This window comes from Vidua chalybeata, chromosome 1 (genome assembly GCF_026979565.1).
Source record: "Vidua chalybeata isolate OUT-0048 chromosome 1, bVidCha1 merged haplotype, whole genome shotgun sequence".
Classification (NCBI taxonomy): domain Eukaryota; kingdom Metazoa; phylum Chordata; class Aves; order Passeriformes; family Viduidae; genus Vidua; species Vidua chalybeata.
Genome location: NC_071530.1, coordinates 42668899 through 42674960, shown reverse-complemented (window position 1 = coordinate 42674960; position 6062 = coordinate 42668899).

The following is a 6062-nucleotide window of genomic DNA, read 5'->3' as shown; positions in this document are numbered from 1 at the left end:
GTCTAATAAATGTTAATGTTACTCCTCACTCTCCCCCAGCTAAAGATCTGAATAAGCAGGGAGACATTTTTCTGATGCCATTTCCCCATTACTGGAATGAATGCCTGAGTTCTGTTGATAATATTTGCACTCAAATGGAAAAGCAGCAGAGTGCAGCATTTTCATTCCTTACCATTCACTATCTTCTGATGTACTCTAAAATCCAGGACATGTCATAGGACATTTATTAATTATGTGTAAATAGAAGATATGAAACTGTAGAGGGTAAGATAGCACCAGGCTACATTGATTTGAATCGCTGCTTTAATTGCTGATTAGATCAGCAGTTGGGAAAGCTTCATTCAGATAATTGATTTCTGCCTTGTTTTTGTACTTTAGGCCATGTTTTCCTGCTCAGCCCTGACAGATTTTTTTCCCCTTCTCTGTTTGTTGGTAACCAAATTAACATATTTTCATACAACTGCACCACTTTTAAACTCCCTTTGGCCGTGCTTGGCATCCCCCTCAGATGCATCATATCAAGGATGGCCTGTTGTTCATGAGCTGTTTATGTGCCCTTTTCCACACACAGGTGAATAACTACAGCCTGCTCCAGGGTGTGAGCCAGCCAGTCCCTCCCTCCCTGCCATTGTCCCAAGCAGCTCCTGGCATCTCCTGCCTGAGGAGCTCTCCACCCTTCCCACAGTTCTCAGGAACTTGAAATGTATTTTGTGAAGGTGAACCATGCAACTTCTAAGATCAGAAGAGGTGGCTGCCACCACCAGCAGCAGTATGTTGACTTTTTTCTGAATACACCTGTGTGTTTTAAGGGCATTGTCAGCCTGACATTTTGATTGAGGTCCTTGAAATTTTATGTTTCTTGTATTGAGACACTAAATGTTGTCTATCTGTTCCTATTAGATGCCTGTTCACTGGTTCATAAGTTGCAGTAGGTTTCATTTGGATGGAAAAGTGGAATCCAAGCAATTATTTCGAATTTTCTTAATTAGTTAGCAATATATTTAACGTGCTGGAGAAATAAGTTGACTAAAATGTTTTTATTAAGCCTGTTAATGAAATGGTAGATTCTAATCCTGCAGGATTTTAGCTCTAGCACATTTTATCACCACACAGTAATTTTTCCACATAAAGCAGGAATGTCTTTTATATGCCAGTTAGTTAAAATGTGGATTAACAGTATATGTGGAGTATGAATTGAAACTAAGGATTTCTTTGCATTCACGAAGAGCTGCCTGCTGGCCACGGCAGGGTGAGCAATTCAAGGCAGCTTTGGTTTCTGATGGTTTCTTCTGTTCAGTGACTTCATTTCAGTGGTTTGGCTTTCTTTAAACTTCACCAGCAAACATGGCCTGCTTTGGCCTGCTTATGACTTCTCATAACTAGAATTGCTGTAGAAGAAATAAACAATAATGATTTAAGTAGATTGTCACAATTTCAAATATTGTTACTTTTTTTTTCCCCTATAAAAATGCTTCGTTTCCAAAGGGAAACCAAGTCATCTGCTTGTCGGGATGGGATGTCTTAAAATACAATTGCAGCAATGCCTAAGCTCATGTTTCAGATTTTAGTCATGTGCAGAAAAACATTCACCCATCTCTGCCTTTGTTCCAGCCCCAAGGGCTGACCAGCCCTGCCAGCAGGCATGGCTTGAATCACTCCAGCTAAACCAGAGGAACAACCACCTCTAGGCAAAAGGTGTCCCAGTCCCCTGCTGGGAGTCACGTGTGTAAGAGTGGGTGGCACTGCCCTTTCTTGTTCCACTGAAGCATCTCCCCCCTCTCACAAGTCTTGCCTGAACTGATTTTGTGGGGAAGGTAGCCTGATGGAAAAAGGTTTTTCTTCAGCATGTCTTGGAATAGCTCTGCGTTTGACTGGGGGTAGTACATCTATTTTGAAGATGCTCTGCTGTAGTTGATTTGCAGTTTCCTGTATTATAGACTAGATATAGGCCTGTTTGTGTATAGAAAGGGTTTGATGTGCCAAGCTTTACAGTTTTTTTTCTCCTTCCAAGTCCATTTACTTGAGTTGTCAAAAAAAAACAAAAAGTGCAACAATCTGTGCACATCTACTTTTTTTTTTTTTTTTTTTTTTTTCATTTGAAAACTAAGAGAAACATAGCCTGGAAACACATTAATGCAGCCTGGGCTCGGGGGGTCCGTCCGACCCCCGGCTTCCATTGCCGTAGATGTCCCGGACAGCGCTGGACTGACAGGCTCAGCCTGTCTGGGTCCCTCGGGCTCGGCTCCCAGCCACAGGCAACTTAGCGAGCAACTCTGGAGTGATTTCAGCTCTGTGAATTCAGCCCTTAGTGATTTCGCTCTTTGCTCGCAAGTGCCTCTGACAGACGCAGGGATAGAGAGAGAGAGAGAAGGCTGTATGCGGTTCCACAGCCGTGTCCTTTAATTTCACCTCCTGTGAAGGGATGCAGGGACAGCTCTTCTGCCTAACTGGGCAGAGATGGGGGTTGATATAGGGTACCAGGGTGTTGGAAATTGTCCAATGGCCAGGGGTTGAGGGGAATACAACCTATAGCCTTACAGAGAGATAACAAGGGTCCGAGGGCGGAAGAGGGGTTACTTTGGTCCAGTCATCGTGACCATGCATTTCTTATCTTAGGTGAGTGACTGCCAGGGAGGCCTTGCAGGGCCTCTGCCTGCTACAATGCATGTGTTGGAGAGCACTTATTTTCAGTAATTGCCTATGCTTCATTATTCAGTGTGCTGGCTGCTGAGTCAGAGAGAGCCTGTGGAAAACACAGCTGCCTGGGAATGGGCATTTTGATGGGATGAAGGCTTCTGATGATAACTGTGGATTCAGCTGCTGATGATGAATGATGACATCTTGGGTCTGTCTGGTTATTTACAGTTTGTTATACCCACACAAATATGTCTGCTATCAAAAGGAAAAGAGTATTGCTGATGCTTGCCTCACAAACAGAAGCTGCCACATTGGGGACAGACATGTGAACTAAAAGTTGTTGATCCTACACCCAAACCCTGTTCTCAGAAGATAAGTGATCAACAAAACTATCAGTCAGTTAGGCAATAGCTGCATCTGGTTTATGTGAGAAGGGTGTGTATATAAATGGAAAAGTCTCTGTTTAGCTATTGCTTCCTATTCCCACTGCTTACACTCCCTTCCTTTCTTTCTTTTGTAATTCCATTACTTCTAGCATAGTTATGCTTTCTGCTGCCAAAAAGTCCTCCAGGAATTTACAGGAAAGGGGGTAGGTGTTGAAACGTTACAAATGCACTGGCTGTATTCATCCTTGCTGTAAACTTACTGTAAATACTGTAAATTACAAAGACCTTGTGAATGGACCTATCTTCCTCCCCCTCCTTGTCCTTTATTAGGACTAAAAAGTATTCCTTTGGACAAGAGAAAAAAAGGGCAAGATGACAGAGGGTGAAAGACATCAACCTGATGCTGCATATATTGAGGATGCTGTCATGAAGCTATGGCCTGAGCTACCTGACTTGATCTCACAGCATTGTTGTAAATTGGACATAAAATTCATTGCTACCATTGCCCTGTGGCTGGGAGGAGTGGAGGTTGGAAAAAAATTAGGTTGAAAATACCTTGCTAAAGGCATTTGTGCAAGAGTTTTGAGGGGATGATTTGCTTTGTTAAGTTTTGTTTAGTTCTGTCAGTGAGTTTTTGTGTGCCCTGTGTAGTGGGGGTACCCGCACTTTTAGGCAGATGCTGGTGGAAGCAGGGACTGGAATGAGGCTGACATGTTTTGTTGTTCTGTGTGCTGCTGGATTTGGTTCAACTGCATGTTTTCTAAATGGCACTGACAACTAAATGAGACAACTGATGGTATGTCTTAGAAGGAATTACATGAATCTGACTTGAAATCCCACAGAACCTGTAGGTTCTGGTACCTCTGACTGCGATTTTAATTCTCATAAACTTTTGTAAAAATAAGGCTTTGTGAAGGGCAAAGTGTAAAAATGCACTAAATATCATGTTGAAGGTCTGACATGAAAATTTTGACCCGTGTTTCTTCACGGACCAGCTAGCTTTTTTGTAGGATGTTGTATGAAAATCTTTGAGGCACACTTGTACAGGGTCAGCTGTGAAGGAAAACATGCCCTGTATTCTGACAGTAAGATATAATTGTCTGCTCCTTTGCTACCCCTGTCAGCCCATAAATTCTGGCATCACCCCTTCATAACTTGGGAATTGGCTTTTTCCTCCATAGCTCTGACACCTCCTTAACATTTTCCTACTGCCAGGCATTAACAACACTAACAAAACTGAACAAGCACCTGCTCAGGAAAACAGCTACCAAATACTTCAGTGAGCATCATGGATTTTACTCCAGTGCTTCAAATAAGTATCAAGATTGTGATAGTCTGCTAGGAACACAGAGCCTGTGATATGAGCCCTGCATGCTCATCACACATAACAAAGATGACAAAAAATTGTGTAAGTGTATGGGACATGTACCAAAATGGCCAGTTACACCAGAGCCACAGGATGTGCCATGTGTGCATTGGGAAGCTGAGTGGGAGATGTTTGGGAGTGGTTTGCACAAAGGAGATGACAGCAAGACCATTGATGGGATTGAAATGGAGAGGACACAAAGGTGAGAGACCACCCAATGATGGCAGCCACAGTGTTCTGTCAGCTGAGTCACACCATAGCCTCAGAGCAGCCCAGCACAATCAAGGTGAGAGGTCACCTTTATGGTGGAGAAGCTCTAAATGCCCTGAGAGTTACTGGGTAGCTGTCACCCTCTCCTTCATGATGTAAAAAGTGTTATATTTAGGTATGCAGTCATTGTGTAATTAGGGAAGAGAGAGAGTTATTTGGGTCTTGGTGCTGGAGAGCGATGGCAGAAGGAAAGGGTACGGATGGGGGTGACTCAGCAGCTGCAGGCTATAGTGGTTTCCCACTCTTTTCAAAGGGGAGCTAGTGAGCCTTAAGACAAGGGACATCACAAGTTCCCACTTGCGGGAGTAAAGATTCTGACTGAGCCAGACCCCAAGAAGTGACTTCCAAAGCCAGCTCTGTTATAACCCTGTCTTACTCCAAATTAATTTTTCAGGTTTATACAAGACACTAAGATGCTTTACCTCAGAAACAGAGCCAGATTTTTCTTCCATACTACTGAGGGTGGACTCAACATCATGAACAAGATGGTGTAAACTAGAAAATAAAGCCCCTGATTAACCATTAGCCAGTCTTGTGGCTGGCTTGGTGGTTAATTATTCCTGCCAGTGAACTCATCTCCCAAATGCCATCAAGAGATTTTAAGGTGCAATAAATATATTGCAGCTGTGTCTGTGCTAGCAAGTAGTACAGCCCAGGAGCAGATCCATAATGCAGGAGAGTGCTGAGATTGCAATGTGCACACTGTCCGCCTTTCATCTGAAAGGAAGCCACCTCTTGTGCCCTCTTCATGATGCAAACCAGAGCAGGGTAAGTAGGGATGATTGGGGCATTCACTTTGTAAGTGCTCTCCTGACCTGGGCTAACTACTAATGTGTAGGCACATTGTGTGAACTGGCCCCATTCCAGCTTCTCTGCAAAAATACTGGGATTAGAAACACATTAAGAAATACTGCTTAATCCCAGAAGAATAATATTAGGCCTTACGGAGACATTTTTGGTATTGCTTTAATATATGAATCATACTGAATAATAATAACACAGGATCAAATACCTTAGACAACCATTTAAAAAAAATCTTTTTCCACATAAGAAACTCATATTTTCACAAGCTTTAAGGCATGAACAGTATTCCTAATTAATACAAAATTAATACAAATCTCCATCTTATAAGGTGCTAAGTGACTATGCCAAATCAAAAGGAAGGTTGTCAGCAGCACAGCTAGGACCAGGCTCCAGACTTTCCCATCTAACCCTGTCAGCAGCCTCATGCCCACGACATCAGCACAGGGCTTGCCCGTGCAGGAAAGCATCCCAAGAGGCTGAGGCTGTTTGCTTTTAGGAGCTTAGGCTAACCTTGGAAAGGAGGGAAGCTTTCTTTTCCATGGGGTGTTGACCTGGCCAATGTCATTGCTGTCACTGCCTGTGCTCGATTTTTCACTACT